Below are 13,044 nucleotides of genomic sequence, written 5' to 3' on the forward strand. Positions count from 1 at the left end.
CTTTATTCACACACTTTCAACCCTTTTAGCTTCCCTTTGGTTTTACTACTTGTTTCTCTGATGTATTTGATTGTGCCAGCTTGCTTCAGCATGCTCATGAATGCTAAGTTCCTTGGGGGATCTTCAGGAACCTTCAGACCAACTCTCATCAAGGGACAGTCCATTGAAAAGATAACTTTTTTCCCCTCCAAGTTTGTAGCTGTTCCCAGTGTAGAGGTATATGGGTGTGCTGGAGCAGAAGGAAGATGTAGGAGACAGGAAATGAAATATGTATTTGTGTGACATATAGAATGGCAATGAATAAGAGAGAGAATGAAAACATAGTACTTATATTCTCTGCCTTTACATCTTATCAAGGTTAGTTTAGTTTTCAATTAGCAATAATCGCGCCTCGGATAAACCTCATTGGCTACGATACTGCCACTGCGCAAAGCTTCAAGGTTAGTTTAGTAAGAAAGAATGCCAAATAAACGTTAAGTGAATATGTGATTTTTTTCTCAATTCCTTTCTTTTTTTTTTAAGATTTTATTTATTTATTTGACAGACAGAGATCACAGGTAGGCAGGGAGGCAGCCAGAGAGAGAGGAAGGGAAGCAGGCTCCCCGCTGAGCAGAGAGCCCAACACGGGGCTCCATCCCAGGACCCTGGGATCATGACCTGAGCGGAAGGCAGAGGCTTTAACCCACTGAGCCACCCAGGCGCCCCTCAATTCCCTTCTTATTTGTCAATATTTTGACTGTAAAAGCCACTGAATTAGACATACCTCTACCATATCTCTTCTAAATGTAACTAATAGTTTAAATTAAACACTTTACATATGTATTGCATATGCTCAGAGTGCAATTGGGCTGTCCATGATCTGTTTTATGATGCATCTTTGTATAACATCACCTTTTCTATCACCAGAACTCAAACCAGTACCAGCACATGAGCAGATAAAAACATCTTGTCTGACAAGTGAGTGACTTTTTCTTGATAACTAAGTGAAATATAAATACAGCTTGTGATTTTGTTTCTTCTTTCCTTTGATTATTTTGTATTATATAGTTATAACTTGCAGCTATATGATGCCAGGTTTTTAAAAACCTTACTAATATGCTTGGTACAGTTGAAAAATGGGTCTTTGCTTTAACCTTATCTTAAGTTAGGCTAAGTTAAGGTGTTGACCTTTGACATTTTTGTCACACAAAGTGCATAACTGCTAATACTCAAAATGGGTAATAAAAGTACTTTAGTAAATTTAATCTTAAAGGTAATACTCTAACAATAATAATACATGTAGTATAAAAAACAGGTTCTTTTTTCCCAGTTTATTTAGAAATAATTGACATACATCATTGTATGAGTTTAAAATTTTAGTATCTTAATTGCTGACAAATGGTTTAATATTATCTTAGAGGGTAGCAAAAACAAACAAACAAACAAACAAAACCTCTTCATTTAAACAACACTTGTCCACAAGAATGTAATGTGCTTCAATATGTAAGAGATTCAAGCTTGCTGATGTCTCTGGCATCAAAATGGATTTTAAAACGTTTTTTATTGATACTCAAACAGCACAATAAACAAACTCAGTTTTAATCAGATTTACTGTAACTAAATATTACATTCAGTGTTGTGTTGAAAAATGTGTTGAAAACTTATTTCAGAATAAATGAAATTAAAAAATGAAATAATCTGCATTAGGTTAAGAAAATACTAATCCAATCAGTATAGTAGGCAAAGCAGGAAGAATAAATTACTATTAAAATAATGTAGATGTGTGGGGCACTTGGGTGGCTCAATGGGTTAAGCCTCTACCTTCAGCTCAGGTCATGATCTCAGGGTCCTGGGATCGAGACCTGCATTGGGCTCTCTGCTCAGCAGGGAGCCTGCTTCCCCCTCTCTCTCTGCCTGCCTCTCTGCCTACTTGCAATCTCGGTCTCTCAAATAAATAAATAAAATCTTAAAAAAAAAAAAAGAAGGGAATTGAGAAAAAAATCACATATTCACTTAACGTTTATTTGGCATTCTTTCTTACTAAACTAACCTTGATAAGATGTAAAGGCAGAGAATATAAGTACTATGTTTTCATTCTCTCTCTTATTCATTGCCATTCTATACTTCACACAAATACATCTTTCATTTCTTGTCTCCTACATCTTCCTTCTGCTCCAGCACACCCATATACCTCTACACTGGGAACAGCTACAAACTTGGAGGGGAAAAAAGTTATCTTTTCAATGGACTGTCCCTTGATGAGAGTTGGTCTGAAGGTTCCTGAAGATCCCCCAAGGAACTTAGCATTCATGAGCATGCTGAAGCAAGCTGGCACAATCAAATACATCGTACAAATACATCATACAAAAATAATGTAGATGTGATTTTTAAATATGTTGTTTCAAGTATATGCAATCCAGTAAATAAAGAAGTGAAGAATCTTTCTATTATAATATCTCTTAAAATTTATCTCAACAAAATAAAGCATACAACCTAATTATCTATTAAAGTTGCATGCTAAGCTTTGAGTACAGTAGCCTAGTACAAAATGAAGCTACCAATGTTTTCCATCAATATAGATCATCTACAAATTGGAAAAGAATTTTATTTTTCCCTTACAAAATAATGATCTTTTTTTTTTAAAGATTTTATTTATTTATTTGACAGAGAGAGATCATAAGTAGGCAGAGAGGCAGACAGAGAGAGTGAGAGGGAAGCAGGCTCCCTGCTGAGCAGAGAGCCCGATGTGGGACTCGATCCCAGGACCCTGAGATCATGACCTGAGCTGAAGGCAGCAGCTTAAACCACTGAGCCACCCAGGCGCCCCAATAATGATCTTTTTAATTATTAAAATTTGTGGTGCATCTACATAAAATATCTATATACTAACCCACCAGGCTGCAGTATTATAGAACTTATTTATTTATTTTAAGAACTTTAGAATTACAATCATGTTTTGCAAATTTTAAATCTGCTAGTATCTCTATGGTTAGATTTCTTCCACCTCTATGATAATCCTATAGTTCTTAACTTTAGAGGACATTCTTAGTTGAAGTCAGTGTTAACCACATCCATCACCTTATCAAGATGCCTCTGTGTATAAATCAATTATATAGTTTAAGAGGAATCTAACTGCCTTTCCTAAGAATTCATTTCACATGGATGATTTCATTTAAAATGACTTCATTAAAAATTACATTGCAGTGATTCCGTCTCCAAATTTCTCTCAAATTCTTGGTCATTAAAATATATTTAGTACTCAGTAAAAAAAAAATCAGTAATTTTTTTCTTCTTATGAATCTTAATTGCGGTTGTTCAATTGTAAGAGTAAATAAAAGTGAGCCTACTTTATTATGATTAAATAAACTATACATGGTTAATGTTTTGATTCATACAGTTAAAATGCTACCTATCAATATTGCAGAAACATAAAGAAGTTTATATGAACAGATAAATTCAGCTTTTTAAAGCTGTGAAGAAAGAAAAGTTTAAATTGTTTACAATTTAGGTTTTTGAGTGACTATAAAATATTAAGCTTGAATAACTAAGTATGAGTCATTAAACATTTCCCCTAAATACGGTAGGGGTTGACATGTTTAGATATTGTATTTTAACAATTAATGGTTCAAGTCATAGGACATTTTTCTAGAACATGAGAATTAGGAAAATTCTACAGTGTGTCTTTCCATTTCTAACTTATGTTGATGCCATCTTTTTGTTTAGTATGATGTGTGATCGGGTGACAATGTAATTTTTCATTCTTTACTGTTAAAATGTTTATTTTAAAAATTTATTTCCTGTTTAACCTAAAATGGACCATTTTTATGGATGTAAGCATGATAAAAATGCAAAATATCTTGAGATTGTGTAGTCTTAAATAAAATTGCTCTGATATACATACATATCTGATACATATAAATCTAATAGTAAATTCAGTATTAGTTATCTAAAATTCAAATGTAATAAAATATCCTAACAGATTTCTGAAATGATGTTCTAACTCTGGATACCGCTAGTCACTTGATAGATCCCTGGGCTTTGGAGTCACTTAATAAATGCCTCTGGGATGCTTACCACTAACCATAATGCCACCCCATGTAAAGTTTTTCTGGGTAACTGGACACATAACCACAGAGGAAACTAAGCAAAAGCAAATAATAATTAAGTTGCTTTATCACTTATAAATGTACAAATATTAATATATTGTTGATAAGAATACACTATACAACCATTATAATGAAGTGTTAATGGTAGCATTATGTTAACTGAAATAGCAGATACAGACATCACTGTGGTAAATCACATAGTTTTTATGCATTTAAAAACTTCAGAATAAAGTCAGTACTGCCAGACTGTCAACAACATTATCTCATATGAGGTAAGCTGTATAACTCTACAGCTCACTGTGTATGACCTGGGACCAGGGACTGTGGGGACAATGAAAAAGGAAATCTTCTCAAAAAGCAGAATCAAGGGTTATCTGATTGACTAATCATGGCATATACCCAATGTAATGGAATGAAGTCTTCCCAGTTCTTATCTAGTAGGATTTGGTGTGCTACGAACTAAGTTTTGCTGAGTTTTTCACATTCCCCCTTGTTTCTGAGTGAGAGTTTTTACTTTGTATGTGCTGTTTCCGCTCAACCTTGTATTTGGGGTATTGTGCAGATAATAAATTCTATACTAGTTTATGTGTCACCTTAGAGCGTCAGACTCTAGACATATAGACAGGATTGAGCACTACATAGAGATCCTAGACTTGAGTTGGATGTAATATTTTGGAGATAACTTTAAGCAAATTGTCATGTGGCAGTTTCTTGAAATATTTCTTAGGCGGCAACTAGCACACGCCTCATGCGCTGTCTTTTGCCATGTCTTAATCCTTATCTTTGGACTGTAACTATTAGTTTTGGAGCCCATCTTTCATGAAGATAAAGGGTATAATAAGAGATTGTAGTATAGAAAGATTCAAGTGATTTGGCTCTCTGGGGAATAGGTGGAACAGATTTTTCATATCAGCCTATTTCCAAATTGTTACATAAAAGAAAAAAACTTCTGTGAGGCTAAGCCAATGTTATTTTTATTCCCACTGCTCATATCTAAATCTAATCATAACTGGTAACATCAATCATGTAATAAGAAACAGAGAATATCACAACTACAATAAAATCGATAATATATAAGCAATATTCACTTAGCACGTGCAATTAAATTATAAATCAAAAATAAAAAGTTAATTTAAAAGTCTCCAATGTGTCAACTTTAATATATACTTCCTTAAAATTTGTAAGTAAAAGAAGATATGATAATAGTAATTTAAAAAATTAAATGACTGCTAATGAGAGTTCTATTATGAAAAATCTGGGATTTTTTTACTTATTAAAAATAAGAGGGGCGCCTGGGTGGCTCAGTGGTTTAGGCCGCTGCCTTCGGCTCAGGTCATGATCTCGGGGTCCTGGGATCCAACCCGCATCGGGCTCTCTGCTCAGCAGGGAGCCTGTTTCCCTCTCACTCTCTCTGCCTACCTCTCTGCCTATAAATAAATAAAAAATCTTTAAAAAAATAAGAAAGATTATGAGTACATTAACGAAAGAATGATCAAATAAATGCAAATTAAATCAAAGTAAAACATTTATAAAAATACAGAAAGAGAAAAAGGTAAAATATAGAGGAGTGATAAATGATCAAGAAAACACAAAACTATTTCTCTGAAACATACAATGTATTTTAAAAAATCCCTCACTAGTACAACCCTGAAACATTAAAGGATGAATAAATAAGTGACTTAAGGATTGAATAATAAACCATAATTAAAAATAAGATTTTTAAATATAGGAAATTATGAGATATTATTTTAAGGAAATAATGAGGTACCAAACTGGCCCATATTTATAAGAAAACCTGCAAAAACAATAACAAAGGAAAATAATAAAAGTACATTCAAACATCTGCCTCTCAAAAGACAACAGGAAAAATGTCTTAAAGGCAATTTCTGCTATATTAATACAGATAGACTTTGGTACATAATTAATGCCTTTCGCACTTCTACATGTATGCAAAAATATTACAATGTAGAAATAATCCGAGAGGATCAGTAAATACAAGTTTCTTCTGGTAATGGAATGCATCTTATGGTATCTTTTTAAAAATCATGAGAACAAAGATGTTTCCTTTTTATCTATACTACACATTACACTGAAAACCATAAAGTATAACTTAATGAAGAAATAGATTGTAACATCATTCATTTAAGAGAAAAACTTTTTTAAAAAGAATGAAGAATAAATTAATTTAATATATAAAACCTCTAGGATTTTATAGATATTTATAAATAATTTTGTATAAGAGCAGACATTTTGCCACATGTTGAAAAATTAGTCAGCTTTCAAAATGAGTCTTTCTGCTTACTTGATGCTGTAAAACCCAAGTTTCATGATGACATTTATAATCATAACTTTTAGGAGGACACACTTTTTCTTAAAATAAGCTCCACTAATTTGCTCTCATGATTAACTGCCATGTTATATCTCTGGGTTAGATTGCTCAAGAATAAGATTGGTAGGATGTCAGAAGAAGAGTGCAAACATTCTGATTCTTTTTTTTTTTTTTAATTGCTCTTAAAATAATTTAGAGTTGAGAAAACCAAACTTTGTTTCAGGAAAATCCAGTAAAGAATTCTGAGTATTACTTTGACCACTCTTGATATATTCGCTTAGGAAGTACACATATATATGTTACCTTTCATCATTCTTTTTTGTTTATTTTATGATCAAAATTATATTCTTCCACTAAACATCTTCTCTAATGAGTTAGATAGTGGTCCAGAGAAAAGAGACATAGTGCTGGTGGGCAGACAGCTCTTTTGAAGACAATGTTGTCTGAAAGATAGTAATTGTTATATAGCTCAGTATGGAGTCCTCGGTTTTTACTTGAAATCGACAGGTATATGAGCATTTGCTATTGTGCCCAGCAAGATAAACACTTGCAAAAAATAAACTAGTCCTATATGAAAATTTAAAAATCACAAAAACATTAAAAGCACCTTTTTGAATTAATTTAATAGCCTGTCATGTGGAAATACCTCACACAGTTCACATGAACTTTATATGACTGCAAAACTGTCAGAATTTATTTGAAGAAAATGTGTATTAGCAAAAAACAGGTTTAGAATAATTACAGCCAAGTGATAATTATATACAATATTAAAGGTTTTTAAAAATGTTTTTTAAAGCAGTGTTACATAAATTCATCTCTCTATAGTCATCAAGTATATCTCTATATGGGAGAATAAAATGTGCTTAGTTTTATAGAAGATAAATTGTAATATACAAGAAATACTTGGAAAATTATATTTATCTTTTAATTTTTTAGCTTTAATTATTATTCTAAATCTATTCTTATCACAATCTGTATGCCTCAGTTGATAAGTTAGATGCTTTCCTTGGATATCAATTTGGATAAATTGCTAGTAACAAGCCGGTATATAGTGAGTATCTATGTGCCTCCCACAAGAAGTCATTCGAACGTCAGACTCAAACACACTGTGTTAGAATAGTTTTTTCACATCACTCTTTTTTATGTATTTAATTTTCACATATTAATTTGCAAATCACTTATCCTAAGATTTGAGTTACATGCATAACATGTTATTATCATTGATCCTGTGATGATGGTGATGATGATGATGATGATGAGAGTTTCAAATGTAGATTCTAGTGAAGACGCAGGTATAAAGTCTTTCCAAGATATTCACTCAAATGAATGAAAGGAGAAAAACTAGAGATATGTAAACCTCATCAATTTTAAAACTAGCAAATAAAACATCATTTTACAAACAATGAGGAGTAACTCCAATATCTAGTGAAATTAAAATCAGTTGGGAAAAAGAAGTTGTGAATTAACAATTTCTCTATTTATAGGAGGATGTGTTATAATATAATCATATGTATTTCTAAAACACCCATTAGTATCCTTTTGTTACAAGCATAAGTCAGAGGACTTGTCAAAATAAGAGACTATGGCAATCACCCTGTACCCCATTACCAAATTATGAATCAGCTCTGGCATCAAGAATAAAAAAAGAAAGTATACAATTATATTTAGCCATATATTCTTGCCCCTGCCCAATTGTAAAATTGAAGTGTGAAGATGAGGGAAGATAAGAGGAGAGTCAAAAAATAAAATTTGACCAAGCTTTATAGCTCTGCCATAATTTATTGCTCTGCCATAAATGGATATGCACAGAAAAATATATCCACGAAATAAGATCCACAAAATAAGAGCACACGGTGTGGTACTTCACCCTAAAGTAACTAGTAACTAGTTCACTCAAAACCAGAGACAAAAACAAAAAGAAAGAAAACAAGAACTCAAATGGGGTAGGAGTTACAGGGACAGAGGAGGACACGGTGGGCAGAGAAACAAAGGGGAAGTGATTTCAGTATATAGAGGAATCATACAGAAACAAAGTATACTGAATGCAATGGGCTTTATATAATAATGTTTCTTCTTCCTCATAGAATACTGAATGACAAAAATCACTTAAATCTCTAATACCAAAAGAACAGTGTTAATTCTAAAGAACAAGCTAATGAGGCTAATAATATCTAGATATATTTTTCTTCATTCAAGTATCATGAAAAATATGCTGGATTTATCTGTTATTTGCAAGAACAAATAAGTGAACATATATTATGTAGAAATTGATAGTGACCAGAGTTTTTGTTTGTTTGTTTTTAAGATTAACTTATTTTTTTTCAGAGAGACAGTGTGGGGCAGGGGGTGGGTAGAGAGAGAGGGAGAGAGAGAATCCTCAAGTAGACTCCACACTGAGCACAGAACCTAACTCAGGGCTCCATCCAAGGACCCTGAGATCACTACCTGAGTTGAAATCAAGAATAGGCACTTAATGGACTGAGGCACCCAGGTGCCCCATGACCAGTCTTTTTAAATTGCATATCTGAAGCAAATATTTCTACATTTTAAGTTCTTATTCACTCATTAATTTCATTTGGTTATTCCATGCATATTTTTAGCATATTCTGACATAGTGATAGGGTCTGGTCATCATACAAGGAGCAAAATCAGACTGGCCTTTCCTACATGTAACTTTACTTCTAACAAACATATAAATGTAAAGAACACAAATAAATCTATAAAAGAGAAATACTATTCTAAGTGCACAAAAGGGGAATTTAGCCTTTTTTAGGATGAGGAAGCGGGGATGGGACTTAGTTACACAACTGGGAGAAGGAAAGAAAATTCCAGATAAATGATTAATTTGTTATTCCAACAACTGTAAATAAGAATGAAACACATCTTAGAATTCCTCAAAGTGTATGATTCTTAATATATTTCTTCATATATTGAAGTGATCCACCACTCCAATGAAAACCAAGACATAATTTTCAGTAATGTTCAATTCCAGCAACACCTAAGGTAAGTGCTAGGAAACTGTCCCTCCCCCGCCTCGCAATCTCACACACACACACACTCTTTCTCTCTCTCTAAAATAAATTAATAAAATCTTTAAAAAAAAAAAAAGAAACTTGAAGTTGGGATACATCAGCAAGACGATGAAACAAGAAGCCCAGCCCTTCTTTTCTTCATAGACACAATTATTCAACACCAATATATGGACCAGTCCTCTCTGGGAAAAATCCAGAGATCAATTGAGAGCCTCCTACACCCCCAAGCAAGCATGAAAACAGGCACATTTAAGCTGATAGGAAAATTTATGGAGAATTATCTCCATAATCTGTCTCCCAGGCATAGCACCACATAATCAGGAGGAAATTCTGAGCTCTAGCTTCTCCCAAAGGAGAAAGAGGACTAGATAACACACCCCAAACATTCTGACTCTTCAAGGGACTGTCCAAGTAACTGGTTCTGTCATGCCTGAATCTGAGCACTGACAAGAAAGGGCCCCTTGCTAGGAGCTGCTGAGAACATAGGAGACAATCTGGACTATACACACACTTACTGGCTATATTACCTCCTCCAATTTATCGCATAAAACAACCAGCAAATATTCCCAATGTGTGTTCCTCTTGAGCAAAGAAAGCATTGGAATACTCATGTGACATTCCAGCTTTCTAGGAGCTGCCAAAGGGATAAGGCTCTGAATCACCTACCTTACAGCATTCGCAGGACTTGGCATGCTCTACCTGGCTCACAGCCACTGAGAACAAAGGTGGCAGTTTGGTGTAGTATGCAGTTACCACCAGATCCCCTGTCCCTGTCTCAGTGTAACATGATCAGGAAAATTCAGTCTCTAGCATATCTAGGCAGGGAAAGAGAACACTGAAACATGCATTCAACATTCAGATTTCACAGGGGGCTGCCCAAGGGATTGGTTTCTTTCTGATCTGTCTCAGAGTGCTGATGGGAAATAAAGAAACCTAGATGCCTGGAGGCAGCTGAGAACTCAAAAAATTTAAAAAAAAAGAAAAAAGAAAAAAAAAGAGTTGAGCAGTGTGCTGCTGCTTCAGAGGATCCTCAGTACAGCAGACAGACATAGGAACAAAGATTTTGTACTCCTTAAAAAGAAACCAGAAAATCCCTTTAATCAGGAATTTATATGTGTAAATCTAGACAAGACATGGTCACAGAAAATATATGAGAGACTGTAAGAATCTCAAACAGGGCTGATTGGCACAAGGCTTTCCTCGTATGAAGCTAATCCACAGAGACCGGGGAAAATGGCTGTTTTTTCAAATGTGCAAACACCAATACAAAGGGTCAAGGAAAATGAAGATACAGGGAAAAATAGTTGAAAGGAAAAAAAAAAAAAGAAAAAGAAATCTACAAAAGCTGACCCTAAAGAAATGAAGATATATTAATTGCTTGACAAAGAACTCAATATAACTCCCAAAATGCTCACTGAAATCAGAAAAATAATGTATGAAAAAATTAGTATTTCAACAAGGAGTTAGAAAATATTTAAAAAAAAAAACAAAGAGAAATTGTGGAGCTAAGGAATAAAACTGCTCCTGGGGAAAAAAAATCACTAGAGGAATAAAGAGCAAATAAGAGTAAACAGAAGAATCAGTAATTTCAAATATAGGTCATTTGAAATGATCAAGTCAGAGAGGAACAAAAAGAAAAACAATGAGAAATAGTTAAGAACACCTACAAAACTAATAGGACACCATCAAGTGGGCCAATACATACATTACAGGAACCCAAAAAGAAGAGAGACAAGGGAGAAGAAAGTTTATTTAAAGAAATAATGACCAAAACTTCCTATTCTGTGGGGAAGAGAATGGACACTAAGATTCAAGAAGGCCAAAATCTCTCCAAAGAGGAACCTAAAGAAGTCCATGTAGAGATACATTTTTCCCAGTGTCAAAATTCAAAGAAAAAGAGAATTTTGGAAGCTTCAAAGGTAAAGGGACTTAAAAAATTAAAAATACAATTACCATATGATGTAGCAACTCCATTTGTATTTATCAAAATTTAAATTATGATCTTGAGATATTTGCATTCCCATGTTTACTGTAGCATTCTTCAAACATCCAAGATGTAGAAACAATCTTAATGTCCTTAATGGATGAATAAAGAAAATGTGATATATACATATAATTTAACATAAATCAGCCTTAAAAAAAAAGAAAAAGAAGGAAAATGGTTAAACCAATTTGTTAAGGTTTGTTTTATGTCCCAGAATATGGTCTATCATGGTGAATGTTCCTAGTGAGCTTGAGAAGAAAGAGTACACTGCTGCTGTTGGATGAAGTAGTCTATAAATGTCAATTCTATCTAGTTGACTGATAGTCTTATTGATTTCAGCTCTGTCTTTACTGATTTTTCTGTCCATTAGAGCTGATAAAGGGATGTTGAAATCTTCAAGTGTCGTAGTTCATTTAGGCTGCTATAACAAAATACCATTCTGGGTAGCTTAGAAACAATAGAAATATATGTCTTATAGTTCTGGTGGCTGGATATCCAAGATCAAGGAGCCAGCATGGTCATGTTCTCCAGTGAGGGTCATCTTTTTGGTTCATAGACATTGTCTTCTTGCTGTGTCCTCACAAGGTAGAAGGAGCTAGCAATCTCTCTGGAGGTCATTTTATAAGCACTAATTGCATTCATGAGAGCTCCAACCCCCATGATTTAAACACCTCCCAGTGTCCTCACCTACTAACACCATCATGCAGCTTTTAGGAGTTGAAAATGTGAGTTTGGCAGGGCGGGTGGTGGAGGGGTGCGGGGGAGGTGGTGGACACAAAAAATTCAGACCACAGCACCAAATACGACAGTGGCTTCATCTATTCCTCCTCGCAATTCTGTTAGTTTTTGCCTTACAGAAGTTAGTTTTGATTTGTTAATCAAATTTTTTATTTTGATTTGTTAAGTGCACAAATATTAGAGATTATTATGTCTTCTTAGAAAACTGAACTTCTTTATCAATATGTAGTGTCCTTCTGTACCCCTTATAACTTCTCCTGCTATGACATTTGTTCTGTCTGAAATTAATATATCTATGTCTGTTTTCTCTGATTAGTGTTAGCAGGTATATATTCCTCCATCCATTTACTTTTAATCTATATGTGTCCTTATATTTAAAGTGGATATCTTATAGACCACTATAGTTGGGTCTTGTTTTTTGGTCCACTATGACAATCTCTGCCTTTTAGTTGGTGCATTTAGACCATTAACACTCAAAGTGATCACTGATAGAGTTGGATTAATATCTATCATATTCACATACTGTTTTCTATTTATGTCCTTGTTCTTTATTCATATTTAGTCTTCTACTCTTTTGTTACCTTTTGTGGTTTCAGTTGAGCATTTTATATGACCAGTTTTTCTTAATTTTTAGCATATTGTTTATACTAATTTTTAACATTTTTTAGTGTTTTCCAGTGTGTATCTATTTGTAATTACTATATCTTTCCATTGAATGACTTTTATCATTATGTAAAGACTTTCGCTGACTCATAGACAATTCTTAATTTGTTATATATATATGTATATCAGTGTACATACCCCTGCTTTTGATTACCATTTATATGGAATATCTTCATCCATCCCTTCACTTTTAGCCTGCATGTGTTTTTAAAT

General features: G+C 33.7%; 1 pseudogene; it reads right to left on the reverse strand.

Moving 5' to 3' along the window:
- Positions 1-264: 264 nt before the first annotated feature.
- On the reverse strand, positions 265-435 carry LOC123942796 (annotated as a pseudogene).
- Between the last annotated feature and the right edge of the window lie 12,609 nt (positions 436-13,044).

Source organism: Meles meles, chromosome 5, assembly GCF_922984935.1.
Source record: "Meles meles chromosome 5, mMelMel3.1 paternal haplotype, whole genome shotgun sequence".
NCBI lineage: Eukaryota > Metazoa > Chordata > Mammalia > Carnivora > Mustelidae > Meles > Meles meles.